Genomic DNA, 21,564 nt, shown 5'->3' with positions numbered 1-21,564 from the left:
TCGCAGACGCGAAAGGAGTAAAAGCCGTGTACCCGGCCTGTTTATACTAATTTCAATAGGCAGTGCGCATGTTTTCATTTACGTATTCTGATACATACAGCGCCATCTATTGATCAATTGCCACACTGTTTTTTTCTTCTGACATGCGTTTTCCCCCTCTCCGATAATATTCCATTGCAATTTGACGTCATTCTGACCAGTGGTGTTATTTCTACAGCGTTTTGAAAGCTTAACTTTAATTATAATCACCCAAATTCTACTTTTCTGAGACAACCATTGCTTCTACCGATATTTGCTAACGACACGCTTCTGATATTGACGACTTCTCAATCCCGTCCACGAACACTGCAACATTTAGCGGATTTATCGAAATTCTTACGGCATGCGGCCGTGTATAGTCCAACCTCGTGTAACTTGCAGATACAACTCCCCACCACCCCCTTCTTTCCGCGCCACCCGTAACGGTTGGTGCCAAACCGAGCTTCTCGACCACTGGGGGTTCCACTGGCGGCAGTATTGCTGCGCTAGGCCGTTCTGTGTAAGGTAAAGACATCGATACTCAAGGAGAACCTGTATCTGTAAAAATACGTTCGCAGTCATCATGCAAACGTGTCGATTGCGGACCCGCGTTTACCGAAACGTTTGTGCTTGTACCATCGTACACTTCAACCCGTGTTAGTTTTCGCTCTGGTGTACAAATATTGCATTTCCACGGCTCTGGCGCCCCTCTCCGTTTGGCGCCTCAAGCGACCGCTTGTGTCGTCTGGGCCTTCAACCGGCCCTGGTTAGGATTGTAGCGAAAGAACAGTGAGCGTTGAGTAGGCACCACGTTAAACTTTGTTCGTGTGTCACCATCTCACTCTATTTCCGCAGTCACAGTGTTCGAACAGTACAAGTATAGAGCAATTTTCCAACGTATCCCTCCGTCCTTACACCTATACACACTCCTCTTACTATCTCCACGCAATTTCATCCAACTCCCAGACAATGAGATCCGCCCTGATATTTATCTCTCCTACCAACTTAAACACTTCCCTATCTATCCCATTCCACATTAGGGCTCCTCTCTCCTTTTTCCTCTCCATCCACTCCTATCCTTTTCCTAATATACCACTACCTTCTCCACACATACCATACTCCTCACCCTGTCTTTCTCACCATCTGTATTCCCACTTTCCTCCTCACCATACTCCTCACCCTGTCTTTCCCACCATCTGTATTCCCACTTTCCTCCTCACCTCCTAACTATCATCTCTGTAGTTTCCCTACGTAACAGACCACTATCTGTTTACCCGCACCCCTCAACCTCTGCGGATCATATTCTCTCCTTCTACAGTACTTCCCCCTCAGGGGGCTCAGCATTTAGTTGCTGGCTATGGGCTTGGCGACCCTGGGGTCCCTGAGCTGAGGACTGGGAAGCGCCACCAGTCCTCCATACCGTAAGCTCTGAGCGTGCTTCAACGACCACCGTAAGGCGCGACGGCGGAACGTTGTACGGTACAGAGCCCGGGGATCTTGGCTTAACTGCCTGGGTCGCGAGGATGGTATAAACCTCTCTAAAAAAAACCTCAATCTCAAGGTGTGCTGCGCGCTGAGGAGACGCATGGCTGTTGAGGTGGAACAGTTGCTAGTGGGCGACCTCTGGGGAACCTGCCACCCCTCAGTTGTATTAGGCTTACCCAGGCAAGCGGGGCTCTGTCTGGTTGGACATTCCTTCCCCTAGCTGCTTGTGGGAACACCATGAAACGAAATACGAATAATGCGCAAGCACGAGTCTCTAAGAAAGGAAAGTTCAATGCTTTACAGTTTGACCCCCAATCGTTCCCGTCCCCATCCACACCAGGGGAGGAACGGCAGTCTAAATTACTTGGTGAGACATATTCTCCTCGATTTCTGGTTTGCAGCCGAACAGATGGGGACTCATTTCTGACCACAAAGCTGCAGTTTTTTGTGGAAAATGTAGAGTACAAGTTTGGAGAAGTTGAGGGCATGTCTATAATGAGGTCTGGAGCAGTCCTCATACTGCACAGTCACGGGCATTGCTTGCTTGTGACAAGCTTGGTGATGTTGCAGTCTCCATTACGCCTCATAAGAGCCTCAATATGATTCAGGAACTTATTTTTCATCGTGACCTGTTGTTTCAGTCTGACGACGAGCTCCATGCAAATCTGGAACGCCGCGGTGTCCACTTTGTATGACGTGTCTTCAGGGGACCTAAAGATAGTAGGGTTGCCACCAGCACCTTGGCTTTCGAGGGAGACACCCTGCCCGAGAAGGTCAAGGTGGTGATATATCGATGTGATGTTAAGCCTTACGTCCCTCCTCCCATGTGCTGCTTTAAGTGCTGGAGGTTTGGGCATATGTCATCGAGATGTGACACCAACCCTGCCTGTCGGGATTGTGGACGTGCCTCCCACCTCAACGTCCCCTGTTCTCCGCCCCCTGTTTGTGTCAACTGTGGTCAGAAACATTCACCTTGCTCGTCAGACTGTGGGTTATCAAAAAGAACGAAAGATTATGGAGTATAAGACCTTGGACAGGCTCACTTACACAGAGACTAAACACAAGTACGACCGACTTCACCATGTGCGCATTTCATCGACGTTCGCTGCAGCAGCTTCGATGTCGCCATCCCTGGCGACGAGCCCCCAAGCTCAGCCGCTTTTTGTGGGCCCTCCAGCCCGGCTGTCTATACCTGCCCCCCAAGTAGTTGGGGGAACACCCTCTTCCGTTGCTCCCCTGTTATCAACATTGGGAGTAACAACCCGTCCTTCTTTGGGGACTTCAGTCCCCACCTCTGAGCCGGAGAAGTGCCCGCCTCCTCCGGCTCCCGTTGCGCAGATGGGATCGGTTGGTGCCCTCCCTTCCTCGGTTACTGCCCCTCCAGATGTCAGCCGGTGGCTGAAAAAGCCACCACCTAAGGGCCGTAGGGCTTCCAGGTCTTTCTCGGTCCATGAGACTGGGTCAGAAAAGCCTACCCAGCCTGATAAACCGAGGGACAAACGGGACCCTACAAAAAAGAAGAAAAAGGAAAAGGAGAAGGACATAAAGACAGAAGAGGAGTTCACCACTTCACCTGAAGATATTGTGAAGCATCTAGCGTCCCTTCAGAAGCTAGATTTTGCTCGACCCACAGCTCCTATGGAAGTTGATCAGGGTACTTAGATTAGATTAGATTAGATTAGATTAATACTAGTTCCATGGATCATGAATACGATATTTCGTAATGATGTGGAACGAGTCGAATTTTCCAATACATGACATAATTAGGTTAATTTAACAACATACTTAAGTTAATATAACAACTTTATTTTTTTGTGTGTTTTTTTATTTTTCTTTATTTTTTATTTTTATTTTATTTTTATTTTTTTTATTTTTTAATAAATTTTTTTTTCTTAATTTATATCTAAAAATTCCTCTATGGAGTAGAAGGAGTTGTCATTCAGAAATTCTTTTAATTTCTTCTTAAATACTTGTTGGTTATCTGTCAGACTTTTGATACTATTTGGTAAGTGACCAAAGACTTTAGTGCCAGTATAATTCACCCCTTTCTGTGCCAAAGTTAGATTTAATCTTGAATAGTGAAGATCGTTCTTTCTCCTAGTATTGTAGTTATGCACACTGCTATTACTTTTGAATTGGGTTTGGTTGTTAATAACAAATTTCATAAGAGAGTATATATACTGAGAAGCTACTGTGAATATCCCTAGATCCTTAAATAAATGTCTGCAGGATGATCTTGGGTGGACTCCAGCTATTATTCTGATTACACGCTTTTGTGCAATAAATACTTTATTCCTCAGTGATGAATTACCCCAAAATATGATGCCATATGAAAGCAATGAGTGAAAATAGGCGTAGTAAGCTAATTTACTAAGATGTTTATCACCAAAATTTGCAATGACCCTTATTGCATAAGTAGCTGAACTCAAACGTTTCAGCAGATCATCAATGTGTTTCTTCCAATTTAATCTCTCATCAATGGACATACCCAAAAATTTGGAATATTCTACCTTAGCTATCGGTGGCGGCGAGCGCTTCTAACCCGTAACCTATCCCCCCCCGGTTCTTTCATGTCTTCACAGTCGGATACCATTATCCTTCAATGGAATTGCCGTGGTTTTTTCCACCACCTTGCTGAGCTGAAACAGCTTTTGTGCCGCTTCCCTGCCACTTGTCTGGCCCTAAAGGAAACCTGGTTTCCTGTTTGGCAGACCCCCTCCCTCTGTGGCTACCGTGGTTACTATAAGAACCGTGTCGAATACGACAGGGTGTCTGGTGGTGTCTGTGTTTATGTTCTTGCCACTGTTCCTAGTGCCCCAGTGCCACTTCACATGGCTCTCGAGGCTGTGGCTGTTAGAATCCGGGCAGGAATGGAGTTTACCATCTGTTCCCTCTACCTTTTCCTGGATGAGGTTGTCCCTCTTGCCAACCTAGCTGCCTTGTTTGCCTAGCTCCCGCCGCCATTCCTCCTTTTGGGGGACTTTAATTCCCACCACCCTTTATGGGGTGGGGCCCAGATCTCGGGCCAGGGTAGGAATGTTGAGGCTCACTTGGCACAGCAGGACACTTGCCTCCTTAACACTGGTGCTCCCACATATTTTAGCTTGACTCATGGCACACACTCAGCCATTGACCTTTCTCTTAGTAGCCCAGGTCTTCTTCCATACCTCAGTTGGAGGGTCCACAACGTCCTCTGTGGTAGCGACCACTTTCCTATCCTGGTTTCTCTTCTTCAATCCCAACCCCCTGACCAGCTGCCACAATGGTCTCTTCATGGAGCTGATTGGGCAGCCTACACCTCAGCTACTATGGCCATTGTTCCGCTTCCTGGTGGACATTGATTTTGCAGTGGACGAGGTCACTATGGCCATTGTTTCTGCTGCTGAGGCAACTGTCCCCTGCTCTTCAAGTACCCTAAGGCGTAACTCAGTCCCTTGGTGGACACCACACATTGCAGAAGCTATCCGGGACCGCCGGCGCGCCCTGCAACGACATCTTTCCCTAGAGAATCTGGTTGCCTTTAAACGGCTGCGGGTCCGGGCTCGGCGGTTAATCCGGTGGAGCAAACAGGACTGCTGGGAACGATATGTTGCCACCATAGGTTCTCGCACCTCCCCATCTCAGGTGTGGTCGAGGGTTCGGCGCATTTTTGGCTTTCGCCCTCATGCGTCTGTCCCTTGCCTTTCTCTATAGGGTACACTTTGTACTGACCCAGTCGCCATCGCCAAACATCTGGCAGAGTACTTTGCTCGTATTTCTGCGACAGCAGGCTACAGCGCAGAATTCCGTGCCATTAAAGAGCAGGCTGAGCGTACGCAGTTGTCGTTTCGCATGCACCGTTGGGAGCGATACAATGCCCCAATACCTCTCCAGGTCCAGACAGAATTCGCAACCAGTTTCTTCGCCATCTCTCAGCGCACTGTCAGGGTGAATTACTCGCCCTGTTTAACCACATTTGGACAGAGGGCGTTTTCCCAACTCGTTGGCAGGATAGCGTTACCATCCCAGTGCTGAAACCTGGTGCAGATCCGCTGGTGGTTGATAGCTATCGCCCTATCAGCCTTACCAACGTTATGTGCAAACTCCTGGAATGGATGGAGAGACGACGGCTCATGTGGATCCTCGAAGCTCGGGCCTCCTAGCCCAGCAACAGGGGGGCTTCCGTCAGGGCCGCTCAGCGATCGACAATTTAGTCTCGCTAGAGTCGGCTATTCGTACTGCTTTTACTCGGCGAGAACATCTAGTTGTTGTTTTCTTTGATCTTCGAAGGCGTACGATACCACCTGGCGCTATCATATCCTTGCTACGCTGCACGAATGGGGCTTACGGGGTCCACTTCCGATTTTTCTACGGAATTTCCTCTCCAATCGCTCCTTTCGGGTTAGAGTTGGCACATATTTTAGCTCTGCTCATATTCAGGAGAATGGTGTCCCGCAGGGCTCGGTTCTCAGTGTTCCCCTCTTTTTGGTGTCGATTAATGGTCTTGCGGATGCGGTGGGCTCATCGGTCTGTTCCTCTCTATATGCCGATGACTTTTATCTTTATTACAGTTCCCCAAGCATCAGTGTCGCTGAACGGCGGCTGCAGGGAGCTATCCATAAGGCACATATTTGGGCATCCAACCATGGTTTTAGGTTCTCAGCCTCTGAGACCCGAGTGATGCATTTCTGTCGTCGTCGAACGGTCCACCTCCATCCAGAGCTCTACCTTGCCAATGAACTCCTTCGTATTGAGGAGACGCATTGCTTCCTTGGCATGCTGTTTGATGCTCAGCTCACTTGGACACCTCATTTCCAAGAGCGTAAACAACGGTGCTGGCGGCACATCAACATCCTTCGCTGCCTCAGCCACACCATTTGCGGGGCTGCATGAACAACCCTCCTACAGCTCTATAAGGCCTTAGTCCAGTCCCACCTCGACTACGGGAGTGTGGTGTACGACTCAGCAGCACCTTCAACGTTGCGTCAACATGGCGTCAGACTGGCGACAGGTGTCTTCCGCACTAGTCCGGTGACTAGCCTTCTTGTAGAAGCTGGAATCCCTCTCCTACGATTCCGCCGCCAACAGTTGCTTGCATCATACATCGCCCGTGTCCATGCCTCGTCCGGCCACCCAAACCGCAGGCTCCTTTTTCCGTCTTCTGCACTCCCCTCCCCACGAAGGCGGCCTAGGTCGGGTCTCTCGATCGCAGTCCGCGTTCATTCCCTTCTCTCATCACTCGAGCCCTTTACCCTTCCTCCATCCTTCTGGCCCTCTTCTTCTACCCCTCCTTGGCCCCTCCCTTGCTTGCTTGGATTTTTCCTGCGACTCCAAGTCCTCTGTTCCTCCTACCAGTCTTCATCAACAATTCCTGGCTCTTCTTGCCTCGTTTCGCGATGCAGATGTAGTCTACACCGATGGTTCTGTGGTCGATGGACGCTTTGGGTTTGCTTTCATCCACGGCGCCTACTTTGAGCAGCATTCCCTGCCTTGTGGGAGCAGTGTTTTCACTGCGGAGCTGGTTGCTCTTTATCGTGCACTCGCTCACCTTTCCTCCTGCCCTGGAGAGTCATTTGTCATATGCAGTGTGACTCCCTGAGTGGATTGCAAGCGGGACCCTTTGGTGCGCGGTATTCAAGATGCTGTTTTTGCTCTCGTCGAGTGTGGTCGTTCAGCGACGTTTGTTAGGTTCCCGGGCCACATCGGCATTCCCGGAAACGAACGTGTCGATCGGTTGGCCAAGCAGGCCACCGCTTCGCCACCCGTGGAGCTTGGTATCGTGGAACGACACCTCCGGTCAGCCCTACATCGCAAGGTCCGCGATGTCTGGAGCTCTGAATGGTTTGTCTTGAACACCCCAAATAAGCTCCGCATGATCAAGTCGACAACGGCCGTATGGAACTCATCCTTGAGGGGCACGCGTAGGGACTCGATTTTTCTCTGCCGTCTCCGAATTGGACATACGCGGTTGACCCACAGCTATCTCCTTCGTCGTTAGAACCCGCCAAAGTGTCGCTGTGATGCAGGGCTGACAGTGGTCCATCTTCTGATGGACTGCCCCCTTTTAGACAGCTTGCGGCAGTCCTTTAATTTACCAGCTGCACTTCCTTTAATTCTCGGTGACGATACCTCTATAGCTGACTCAGTTTTACGTTTTATCCATGCAGCTCGGTTTTATCACTCGCTCTAGTGTGGGCGCTCTCGCATGATTGCTCAGGCTACACCCACTCCAGCGACTTCTAATTGTGACGTGGATGCCAAAATCGTGTCTTAGGGTAACAAGTTGTGTTGGTACCTCTATCAACGCTTTCCAGCTGGAGGTTCTTCGTTTGTAGTTCAGTGGTTGACCTTTTACCTGATCCATCAACCACTGTAGTCTATTTTACTCTAGTCAACTATTTGCTCTGCTCCTTTTAAGTGTCCTCTGTTTTGTGTTACTGTGGTGTTCATTTTAGCTCTGTACCACTTGGCGTTCCCTATCTCTGGGTGCAGAGGTTACTCTTTTACTGTATAGGCCTTTTACAAGTATGTCTGTTTGGAACTGGGGACTGATGACCTCGATGTTTAGCCCCCATCAAACCCCAAAACCAACCAACCAACCAACCACAGTACTTCCCATCCAGTGCAGGTCCTTCAGTTGTCAAGTGAAAGTGCAGTGCCAATATGGGGCGATTGGGATGAAATAACGATAAAGAAAAAAAGACAACTTTTTTCTATTTACGCAATTTTCATCTATTTCGATGAAGAGAATTAATTTTTTGTAACCGTCACTCAGTGTATCTTGTGTAACGGATGATATAATATATCGCCGCAATTCTTGATTGATATATCACAAGGAGATGGGACCAGTCCGATAGATGAGTGCGTTAACAAACCGCTTCTGGGATTCTGGAAAGAGGAGGGGGAGGAGAGGAAGAAGAAAATGAGAACCGCTTCGAGACGTGGCGCTATGTCTATATACCATATTAATTGGATTTTCATACTGTGCATTGAGCTTGTGGCATTAATTATAGACTTAATTAAGTCTATGGTCAAGGTTCTGTTAAGTGTAACTTGATACAAAACATTTCAAATCAGATTAGTCAATGACACTCTGGCGCTTTTCGTTTCGATTGTTATCGCGCAACAGCTGTGAGAACATCAGAAGAAACAATGCTCCTAAAAGGATAATATTTTACCAGAGATGTTCAGTACCACGAAATACCGGCTTATTGCAACCAGGCACGAGAAGAAACCTTTAAATTTCCCTCGTCGTGAGTGTAATCTGGATCGATAAGCTTGGTTGCCGCCATTAGTGAAGCCAGCGAAAGACAATTCTTGGGTCACGCACAGCGGCTGCCTGTGCACTTATCAGCACTACCTCACGGATACTGGAAACCAGACGCGTCCAGATCCAATACGCTAAATAACGCTAGTGTATAGGTGCTGAGATCGAAGTTACGCTATTCGAAATCCGGTGGTGTATGAGATTTTCATCTTCGGGATTTTGTGCACGAGAGAAGAGGTGGTGTCGCGAAGTTTCTGTTCACCAGACTGTGTGGCACTGTTCTGCCTTAAATCGCAAATCCCCCCGCAATGTCTGGTCGAGTGATACTGTCGCCTGAGCTCCATACATTGGCTGTAGACAATAAGATCGGCGGGCCATTGGTGTTACTCGATAGGAGGATCTACACAGCTACACTGGAGACGGGAAGTCGTTTTGAATAGAATGGCTTGACAACTACACTGATGGAAAAAAAACGCAAAACCAAACAATAGTTAACGTTGAGTAATGAAATTTAGGGAATACATTTGTCTAGGTAACATGGTTAAGTCATTAATAATTGCAAGATCACAGGTTATTGTCAGCAGGGGATACGCCGGTGCAAAAATTAAATACGGGTACAGTAACAACTGGTGTAACCGCCAGTGTGTTGAATGCAAGCATGCAAACGTTCGTGAATTGTGTTGTACAGGTGCCGGATGTCGTTGTGGAATGGAGTCCCGTGCCTGTTGCATTTAGTCGATCAATACTGGGACGATCAGTGCTGCTTGTGGATGACGCTGGAGTTGTCATCAGATGATGTCGCATATGTGCACGATCGGAGACAGATCTGGTATCGAGCAGGCCAAGGCAACATGTCGACATTTTGTAGGGCATGTTGTATTACAATAGCGGTGTGTAGGCGAGCATTATCCTGTTGGAAAACACCCTCTGGAATGCTGTTCGTGAATGGCAGCACAACAGGTCGAATCACCAGACTTACCTGTAACTCTGCAGTCAAGATGCGTGGGATAACCAGGAGAGTACTCCTGCTGACACACGAAATCGCACCTCAGACCATAGCTCCAGGTGTAGGCCCAGTGTGTCTAGCAAGAGACAACTTGGTTACAGATCCTCAAGCGGCTTCCTCCTAACCAACACACGGCCATAACAGGCATCGAGGCAGGATTGGGTGTCATCAGAAAACACAACAGATCTCGACACTGCATTGAGCTCTCATTTGACACCACTGACGTCGCAAATGGTGGTGATTTGGGATCAGTGGAATGCACGCTAGAGAGCATATGGTTCGGAGCTGTCCTTGAAGTAACCGATTTGTAACACTTCTTTGTGTCACAGTGGTGCTGCGGATGCAGTACGATATGCCAGAGCCATACGCCGTAGACAATGATCTTCCCTCTCAGCAGTGCCATGTGGCCTTCCAGAGCCCGGTCTTCTTCCTCTGTTGCCAGAAATCACGTATGGTGGCTACGTTCCTGCCAGTCTCTATGCAGTATCGCAGAAGGAATATTCGTTTCTCGTTACCCCATTACATGACCCCCATTTAAACTCAGTGGGGTGTTTATAGTGACGTCGTTGTCATCTTAAAGGCATTCTTGACTAACATCAGCTCACCACGTCCAATCTCAAAGCTCACGACCGTGTAGCGTGTATTTAAAGTAAACCCGATTTGCATTCTCATAGTGGCGTTACTTGCGTCACTCTTAGCGACTGGCGCGATATTTGAACAGACATCTTTCAGATGTAGAAACATGTCGCACAACTCCTTCTTACAAGGGAACCTCCCAATCGCACCCCCCTCAGATTTAGTTGTAAGTTGGCACAGTGGATAGGCCTTGAAAAACTGAACACAGATCAATCGAGAAAACAGGAAGAAGTTGTGTTGAACTATGAAAAAAATAAGCAAAACATACAAACTGAGTAGTCCATGCGCAAGATAGGCAATATCAAGGATAGTGTGAGCTCAGGAGCGTCGTGGTCCCGTGGTTAGCGTAAGCAGTTGCCGAACGAGAGGTCCTTGGTTCAAGTCTTCCCTCGATTGAAAAATTTACTTTCTTTATTTTCGCAAATTTATGATCTGTCCGCTCGCTCATTGACGTCTCTGTTCACTGTAATAAGTTTAGTGTCTGTGTTTTGCGACCGCGCCGCAAAACCGTGCGATTAGTAGACAAAAGGACGTGCCTCTCCAATGGGAACCGAAAACATTTGATCGCAAGGTCATAGGTCAACCGATTCCTCCACAGGAAAATACGTCTGATATAATCTATACGACACTGGTGACGGCATGTGCGTCACATGAGAGGAATATATTGTCGACCCACCTAACTTGTACACTTGGCGAATGGGTAAAAAGATTCTTCTACCTTGCCCGATTTAGGTTTTCTTGTGGATGTGATAACCACTCCCAAAAAAGTGTGTTTCGATGTTTGTTTAGGTGTAGCGTCCCCATACTACGGCGCAGTTACCTCGCATCGGGCGGATGGACGGACAGATAATAATTGTCTGGAAATAAAAAATTAAATTTTCCACTCGATGGAAGACTTGAACCAAGGACCTCTCGTTCCAGTGTTGCTCACGCTAACCACAGGACCACGGCGCTGCTAAGCTTACACTTTCCTTTATGTTTCCTATCTTGCGCATGGACTACTCAGTTTGTATATTTTGCTTATTTTTTTCATCGTTCCACACAACTTCTTCCTGTTTTCTCGATTGATCTCTGTTCAGTTTTTCAAGGCCTATCCACTGTGACAACTTATAACTAAATCTGAGGGGGGTGCGATGGGGAGGTTCCCTTGTTAGTATTACGTTTTCTTTTCGCGTCAGTATCTGTGGCACTCCGAAAAGTGGCACATAATGCTCCCTATTAACAGATGGTTAATTTATCGGAAATGAACAGGAAAAATAGTCCTGTAAATTTCGAATACAATGTTACTGGTGTACTGCTTCACACACTGCCGTCGATTAAGTATCTAGGCGTAACAATGTAAAGTGACATGAAATGGAACGAGCACTTAAGAACATTAGTTGCAAGGTAATGGTTAACTGCAGTTTATTGGGAGAAATTTAGAAAAACGTAGTACAAACAGAACACTTTTGTGCCCCATTCCTGAGTACTGCTAGTGTGCTCGGCGTCCCCACCCTGTCGGTTTAATGAAGAAATCTAAGCATTTCATAGGTGTGCATATAGATTTGTTAATGGCAGCTTCGATCACCACTCAAATGGGGTTTCGTAGAGAGAGATGTTCTTTTCACGAAAGGCTGTTGACAGAATTTAGAAAACCTGTATTTTCAATAGACTGCAGAACGATTCTGCTGTCACCAACGGACATCTCGCGCAATGACCGCGAAGGCAAGATAAGAAAAATCAGGGCTCGTACGGAAGCACGTAGATAGTCGTCTTTCCCTCGCTCTATTTTCAGAAGAAACAGGAAAGGGAATGGCTGTCGGTAGTACAAAGGATCCTCCGACGTGCACGGTATGGTGGCTTGCCGAGTATGTTTATTTATGTAGATCAGCTGGGGCATTTACTCCTGTTTTGGATAAGTGATGTGCCTTAGGTCATTATACAAAAGAGCTGCATGCCCTCCGTAAAAATAATGGCTTTAGTTTCCCCTTGCTTTCTATGCTGCGCAGGACCAAACAGCTAGCCGGAGCTAATGTTACAAGGCCAAATAAGTAAATCATCGAAACTGTTGCCCCTACACGCTATCAATGTCATTTTTCAATTTTGCGCAATCGGGAATAGGTATTTCAGTCACGTTTTAACTCACTATTACAGTCAGTAATGCACATTTATTCAGTTATGATATCTATGAAAAGAAATTTCAATAACTAATGTGTTGTACATTTAAATGATAGTTTTATATGCAACAAAACAATACTCTCATGCTTTGTGAAATGAAATCGTTTTTCACTTTCGCAAACAAAACAGTCTTGCAACTTATTAACCAACGTATTTTATCATAGATGTAGACACTGTCCTTCGAAGATAAATTACTGTATTTGTATTTACTTTTGTGTATATAAGAAAAGGTCTTTCAGCATGAGCTATAATAGACTACTATACCAAGTGATTATTGATGTCTCATGTGATCACTCAATTTCATAAATACGTATATTGTCGAGTGTGAACATAACAGTGCAATGTCTTTGGATCTGTGCTTCTTGTGTATTATCATATCGAATGTGAACGACCTTAGTATGTGTACGTTAGCGTTGTTTTACTTGCTTTTATTTCCCCTCTTTCATCTCTCTTCCTATTCACCTGACTCGAGATGCATTTTGACATGTTTATTGAAGATAAAGAAGGTACTGCAAAGTACACCATTTACTTACTTATCAGTCGCATATCGTCCTTGAAGATAATGTGCTGACCTCACAATCTGCCTGAATTGTTTGCATTCGGGAGGAGGACGGTTCATACCCGCCTCTGGCCATCCAAATTTACGTTCTCCTTAAATCGCTCCATGCAAATGACGGGATGGTTCCTTTGAAATGATGCGGCCGGTTTCCTTCCTCATCCTTGACACAATCAGAGCTTGTGCTCCGTCTCTAATGACCTCGATGTCGACGGGACATTGAAACTAATCTTCCTTCTTACCTACCTGAATTGATTGCACGCTTGACCTGTTCGTATCCTGTTATATTCAATTCTCCGCTGTCGTGGGTCTTTCATGATTTCGTCCATCTATCGCTTCCTTAGTCTGCCAACTGGATTTGTTCCTTCCGGTATTCCAATTATCAGTGCTTGGCTTGATTTTCAGACATAACTGCCATGTCAGAGGGAGCCGGTGTTAAGTGGAAGGATACTGGGCCACAAATTTATTAACATATTTACTAAAACACAAACCACTGTATTAAAACACAGAAAATGATGCAAGGCAGTCCGAGCAGCTAGCCCCGAAATTAAATCAAACAACACAACCATTGGTAGATATTACATAACTTTCGAAATGACTGAAATTTAACAAAATATTATTTGACAACAACATTAAATTAAAAAATTAATATATGTTTAGCACGGAGGTCTAATCAGATCATAAGTCTATAAAATTAACCTGCATATTCCACATTACGAGTTTCAAAAACATATTGAAAATAGCTAACAAATCATTAACTTCAGCCATCCACTATCACGTGACTGTTTACAGAGAATTAGAGAGAAGACCACTGGTTCCAAGGAAGCTGAATAACCTGACAATATTAAATTCAAAGATGACAAAAGTGGGAGTTGCAGAGCCAAGCGATTTCTCTTTCTTCACGTAAGTGTGGATGCCGATCCCCACCAGAGAGATAGATCTCTCAGTAACGGCGTTTATCGTACCCAGGTTTTTTTAGTTGGACCCACAATATAAACAACAGATACATCAAGCTATCCTGTAGCATACGAACCACTAATTAACAATTTCAACTTTTCGCGGCATTAAATTTCGGGTATGCAGCCGCGCAAATAAAATTTCTTCCTCTGATATTTCGGCCGCGTATCGTCCGTTCATCGTCAGAGAGAGTCGCAAGACTGACGACTTATTAAAACCATTGGTAGGAAAATTCGTAATTCTATAAATTTTATTCAGAGACTTCGCAATGTATACGGATGTGCTCTTAGTTTTGACATTGTATCATTATATACTAAGGTACCTTTAAAGGACTCTTTATCTCTTATCTGCCAACATTTTGTTAAGAACATGTGCTTTTATCATATTATTTTCGGTTTAATGGTGGATTTTATGAACAAATTGATGGAGCTGCTATGGGAAGCCTCCTGTCCCGTCTGGTAGCTAATTTATTCACGGAAGACTTCGAAGACAAGGCACTGGACTGAGCGAGTTTTAAACCAACGGTCTTCTGGAGGTACGTGGAGGACATGTGTGTAGTATGACCGCACAGGATGGATGAATTACATCGATTTCTTGAGTATTTGATTTATATTCATGCTAGTATCAAATTTACTATAGAAATAGAAAAAGACGGCTGCCTCCCCTTTTTGAATGTTGTCATTCGCTGTAAAGTTAATGGCACATTAGGACATGCCGTATATCGGAAACTTACACGTACAAATCTATGTCTAATGTCAGTAGCTGCCATCACCCTTCACAGACCATAGGTGTCCTTAAGACTTCAGTGCTAGGGCGCACTGTATATCCGATTAAGATAATTTGCAAGAAGAGATCACATACCTCAATAACATTTTTTAAGCGAATGGATTTTCTCCGCAACAAATTCGTAGAGCATTAAATGTAAAACGTAGAATGCAGATCTGTGATGGGGAAGAAGATAGTAATTCCTTCAGATCAAGTGCGTTTTTTCCCTATGTGGCTGCTCTTTCCTCGAAGATAGGCCGTATTCTAGAGAAACAATGTGTTACGGTGATCTTCCGGCCTCCCACGGAGATTGCGGCTTTACTCGTCTCTGTAAAGCACAGTTTACTGCTTTGTAAGGCGGGTGTGTGTCAGATTCCATGCGGAAATTATGAGAAGTCTTACACTGGTCAAACAACACGCACCGTTGAGTAGAGATGTGTGGAACATCGAAGATACACACGCTTATCACAGCCAGACAGGTCAGCTGTGACCGAACATTGTATCGATACATGGCATTCCATGAACAACAGTGATGTGAAGATTCTAACATCCACCTCTTCCTTTTGGGATTCTGTCTTCAAGTAAGCTATAGAGAGTAGATTAGCTAATAATAATTTAATAAATAGAGATAATGGTTTTAATTTGGACAAAGCATGGAATCCGGCTCTTGGGATAATTAAACTGCAATAAAGTCGTCATGGTGTCATCACCGCCGAACATAACATCGGTAAGCGAATCGAATGTCTGTACGACTTCGCCACAGACGGCGCGTGTGTAAGCGTGCGTATCTCTTTGCTGCCGACCAGCGTCTGTGACTCGCAGGCGTACCACTGCGGTGGAGCATATAAGACCGCGCTTGGAAGCGTATTGTCAATGTTGCGACTCGCACTGAAATTGGTCGGACGTTATGCGGTTGAAATATATTATTTATGCAGCTGTTGCCCACAGTTTAATGGACACCGATTACCATTTTGCATTAACAACTCAGTCAGACATCGTAAATGTACTTGAAATAAGCGAACGTTGTTCATGAAGCTCCAGATTCCAAAACAAACAACAAATTTTATTTACAGGTGCGGCCAAACTTAGTTAACATGACTAGTTTAGTCACACACATTCACAGAAACATATCGTAAGTGAGATCATTTAAAAGTACTCGTGAATGAAGATGTTAACGTTACACGATGGATAACTGGAATGGGGAGTTAAAATAGCCACTGCGCGAAGCAACATAATCATGCACACGGCAATCGGACGCTCACGACAATTTCTTTCAGGTCGAAGCGTAAGTTGAGAACCGCTCGACCAAGGGCTGCTATAAAGTAGATGTGATGACGAGTTTGCTAAGAACGAGGAAAACGTGTGCTATTCACCAGATGTCCCTGTACCCGGTTCTTGAACTGGCAGACAGGAACCTAACCAGGCACCACAGTGGACACAGGCTTCTTTCAAATTCAGGTAAGGGGAAGCATGACGCAGAGATGTCTTTTTCAACGAGCAGTCTTCACAGCTCCAGCCGACACTCAATCCCTCCGAACTCACAGTGACCAAAGACGCAACTTTTAGCAGCGGGCCAAAGATATTACCGGCCACGACCTCACGACGTTTTTTCCAGCCGCTGCCAAATACATTATTCAACCGCCCATCACTTCGGGAGCGCCTCCTGGTAGCGACAGCGCTGAAATGCTCGTCCCCATAGTCCAGCCCTCTGCAGGCGACAAACGCTCGAGAAGTTACTGAGGCCAGAGTGGCTAACAACGAGTGGGAGATATCAAAACGTCTCCGCACGGTACAGTTTGTTGTTTTCACTCGATACCAATATGAAGGGGATAACTACATTAACTACAAATCACCATATACAAGAGTAACTCTGTCAGAGGCAGCCTAAAAATGAAGGAGTCAAAGAGATATAGTCATAAGCCACACTTTTGTCGAAACTGGATATTCACACAATGACATTTTTAAAGATGCCCTCCTCACCTTGGATTGAAGAAGTTCCGTTTGTCTCCAACAGGTGGCAGGTGATGACGTAGTGTAGTTCTATACTGTGCCACCTGGTCACTTTTTCAGAAGATACGTAGTCACAAGCCACGTCAAAATGGCTGAATGCTCACGTACATCTGAAGATGCTTCGCACATTCTAGGCGTATATCGCAGCGACAGTAGTGTAAATGAAGATTCTGATCCTTTTGACTGTGATGGTGATGGATCTCGGCGCCCATCCGGCAACAGTACTAGCTCAGAAGATGTTTCAATAAGTATACAAAATATTTTTTGCTGGTGATCATTGCGCAGTGGCTTATGACTTTGTTTCTCGTAACATTGCTCTCACAGTTGATCGTCGACTTTTGTGTTAATGAGAAACCTTTAGAGCCTAATTGTAATGACCATTGATTGCGGTAATAATGTAGTTTCCATGGCTACAAACTTGTAAGAATATTTTTATTATCAATACCATTTCAGTGGCATATAATGACTTTTTTGGCTTGTGATTATATCCGATTGAAGTTCTGTGACTATTTTTCTATTCATATTACGGCGTGAAATAAGTAGAGCAAATAAAGTATCACTCCAGAAACCAAGTCCTTCAAGAAAAAGGAAGTGTAATATTGATCAGTGGAAAAAAAAAATTAAGGCCAAACGTCGATGTAACGTGGCCCAGCAGTATGTGTCTTCCAAAACTAACAAGACTGTTCAGGCAGCATCCCTGTAGTTGTTCAAATAAGTGCTATACGAAACTACTTGGAGAAGAAGAAAATACTTTCCACACATTTTGGGACATAGAAAACTTTAATGCCCAGAATACTTACCTAATGTGTTGTATGAAAATGGTACCAGAAAAGCAAATGTTCGTTTCACTTTTTTTAAACACCAATGGACCAATTCTCACAAATTTACTTTACCTTGTTCTGCTTCACATTTCTTTCTTTCAAAGCTATCCAAGAGAAAGATTAGAAAGCAAATTTCATGTAGAGCGGTGACATTTTCATACAATGTGAAAATAAATGGAATGGAAGTCATGATTTACAAGCAAGCTTTCCTCAGAATTCATGGTTTACAGAACCACACGAGAAGAGTGACGAATTTGCAACAGCAAATGAAGTTGGGTCGCGCAATTCCGAAAGAAGATGGAAGAGGTTTGTATATTACATTTTATTATAAGGTATCCATTTTAACCAAATACAATAATGTTGAAGTATAATAATAATAACACGCAGTAATGTATCAACTCATGTGGTCTTTTCTTTCAGGAAACATGGCAATCATCCACATAAATTTCAAGACGAAGCCGTTAAATGGAACATAATTGCCATGAAAGAGCAAGCACAATGTGTACATGACATTGAGAGGAAAATATTTAAAAACATTCACAATTAAGTTTACATACCATATAAAATGCATAAATGCGTAATATTGTGTCACATAATTACATCTCAACTGATGGCGTGCTGACGTTTCAAAAACTACACTCTAAGGCAAAAAAAAGGTGACCCACCACGAATGAATTATTCGAATGGAACCGAATTTGATTGATGTGATGTACATGTACAGACAAGCAAATGACTACAATTTCAGAAAAAATGTGCGATTTATTCAAGAGAAAGAGCTTCACAACTTGAGCAAAACAATAAGGCGTTGGCCAACCTCTGGGTCTTACGCAAAGAGTATCTGGGCTTGACACTGATTGATACAGTTGTTGAATATCCTTCTGAGAGATATCGTACCGAATTTGGTGCAAATGGTGCTTTAGCTCGTCAAAATCCCTTGCTGTTTGGAAGGCCGTCCCCATAATGCTCCAAACGTACTCCTTTGGGAGGAAATCCGCCAACTTTGCTGGCCAAGAAATGGTTTGGCAAACGCAGGCACTAGAAACTCCGGTCGTGTTGGAGAGGGAGAGGGGGGGGGTGCTGAAATGTAAGCCCAGGATTGTTTGCCATGAAGGACAACAAAACGGAGCTGAGAAGCAAGAAAACGGGGTGGAGAATATCGTACTATAAGAACGGTGCCGCGCGTAACAACCAAAAGGGTTCTGCTTTGAAAAGAAATGGCACCACAGACTCCTGGTTGTCAGGCCTTATGGTGGGAGACAGTCGGGTTGGTATCCTGGGCGTCTCCAGACGCCGTCTTCGGCCTGGAATCTCCTTGACTGGAGCAGAGTTGTCTTCAGTGATGATTCCCGCTTCGAACTGAGCCCCGATGTCCAGCAACGACGTGTCTGGAGACATACCGAACAGCGGTAGGCTACTTAGGAGAGTGGACAGATTCCAAGAAAAAAACCTTTGTGTTGGAAATAAGGAAAGTGGAAACGGCATATCAATTAACGAAGAGTGTCTACAACAAGAAGTAGATATCTAGTAACAGTAAGACGCAACATTACGGCACACCGGAGGCCGAGTGTGATGCACAATGCCCTGCTACGAATGAAAAAGATCGTATAGGCAAATAAAAAAAATAAATAAAAAAGCTGGCCAGATGCGAGTAGCACTTGCGCTCTGAAGGTTCTGTACAAACTTAATTATGTATACAGACAGTTCATCCATTTCGGGAATCGAGAGTCTCGAAGATTTTTCCTGTTATCGACGTTGATACTGGCAACGTATCGGTCCCGGGATTTCCAAGCCTTTCGAGGATGTTTTAACTTAAAGTTTGAAATCGGATGACAATTGATAAAACAGATATTTCTCGTGTGATTTAATTACAATTTAACAATTTTCAGATTTTTTTCCTTGTATTCTATAGCCTTGCTTCTTCCAAATTTCATTATTCTAGGTTTTAATGAGTCAGTTTGCTAGTATTAAAGTCTGTGATATAAATGACTGTATCTTTGACTGCATCGACTTAGCTCACCTTTTTTACAACACCAATGGACCATACGCCTCTGTATGTGTCATAAATGTCTGCCTGATACGTCTACCCGGTCCTGAGAAAAAGGTTTTTTTTTTTTTTTTTTAAACAATCGGACGGACAGACACCAAAGTGATTGTATAACGGTTCCGTTTTTACCGGTTGCGGAACGGGGCCCTTTAGAGAAACACAGCTCACAGGGAAAATCTTAGGTCAGTCAAAATAAATAGTAAATTTAGAAGTTGACATTACTATGAACTGTATACACATTGAAAAAAAAATGACAAACTCCATCCTACGGCCACATTATTCATATGAGACCTGAAGGATGAGCAACCATGTCTTCCGCTACTTTTTCACTAAAAAACCAAGAGGACACGCCGCTATATAAAAAGGGACGTGCAAGCAGTTTGAATAACACGGGAGAATTTACAGAAATATATTCCGTTCAGGAAGAAACTCCTAGAGCATCTTGGTTTCAAAGAGAAGCCAAAACTTAAAACGTGCAATACGAGGACAAAAGGGAAGAAGGAACTGCATGTGAATCTATTGCGGGGGTTTATTGGGCTAAAGTTACAGGGTGACAATTATTGAACTATATTAAAAAAAACGTAAATTAGTTACAAACTACGGCGCGCACACACTTTATTCAACATGTATACGTCACTACAGATATTCGTATTTAGGTTATGACATGTTCAATATGCCTACCATCATTGGCGATGATGTGGCGCTGACGAATAGCGAAATTCTGCATAACCAGCTGAAGTGTCGGAACATCGATGCTGTCGATGACCTCCTGAATGGCTGTTTTCAGCTCTGCAATGGTTTTGGGGCTATTGCTGTGCACTTAGTCTTTAATATAGCCCCAGAAAAAGGAGTCACATGTATTCACATCCGGAGAACATGGTGGAAAATCCAGGCCTATGCCAGTGGCCTCTGGTTACCACGAGCCAGAATGTGGTCCCCAAAGTGCTCCTCCAGAACATCAAAACACTCCTACTTCGATGGGGTCGAGTTGCGTCTTATATGAACCACATCTTGTCGAAATCAGGGTCGCTTTGGATAATATGGATGAAATCATCTTCCAAAAACTTCACGTACCATTCCGTAGTCACCGTGTAATCAATGAATATCACACCGCTTATTCCGTGACAGCACCCCACACAGTCACTCGTTGATGATGAAGAGACTATCGCGAAGTGGGGATTCTCAGTCCCGCCGAATGAGCCACTTTTGCTTATTGACGAACCCATCCAAATGAAAGTGGGCCAAACCATACAACGCATACTAATTCCTATCATACCTCACGGCCAACCATGAAGCTTGAACGTCCTAAGGCAAACTGTTCAGACGTTATGACGATTTTATTCCATATAGTTCAATAATTGTGACTTTAAGTCTAGGTGCAAGGAAAACCAAAAAAAAACAGCTACAATACCGTGGTCCTTAGATGGCCAATGGGACATAACTTATTGTTGTACACGCATGGGCCGCTAGAAGGCCAAGCGAATGTCTATTTGACGCCTGTCTTTTCTCAGGCTCCACGTTTCTTTCATATTCACTGTGCGTTTTCTTCAATTCTTCTGACGAAGATTGTCCTTTCCTCAGTTTCTTGACCTCTTGCCACACTTTCCACTTGATTATGAGTTGATGTTTGCCTTGCATATCTGTTGTGAGGCTGTTGCGCCAGCATCTTTCATTTCTTTTCTGACCCCGGTGATCCGCTTCATGTTCTTAATGCTTTCCGTGTACTCCAATATCTGTTTGGTTTGTCGGATATCCAGAATTCTCTTGACGTACCCGTTGAATTAAATTATTGTTATTAGTTTTAGTGGTGGTCGTAGTAGTAGTAGTAGTAGTAGTAGTAGTAGTAGTAGTGGTAGTAGTAAT

General features: G+C 44.7%; 1 protein-coding gene across 1 annotated transcript in view; it reads left to right on the top strand.

Annotated features, from left to right (window-relative positions):
- The window catches only part of LOC126187541 (putative glycerol kinase 5), a 417,517-nt gene that overhangs the window by 210,515 nt on the left and 185,438 nt on the right, over positions 1–21,564 (top strand). The gene's annotated exons all lie outside the window — the stretch shown is intronic.

The sequence above is a fragment of the Schistocerca cancellata genome, chromosome 5 (genome assembly GCF_023864275.1).
Source record: "Schistocerca cancellata isolate TAMUIC-IGC-003103 chromosome 5, iqSchCanc2.1, whole genome shotgun sequence".
Lineage (NCBI taxonomy): Eukaryota > Metazoa > Arthropoda > Insecta > Orthoptera > Acrididae > Schistocerca > Schistocerca cancellata.
Note: the sequence above shows the minus strand (reverse complement) of the source record. Positions and strands in the feature narration are given on the sequence as shown.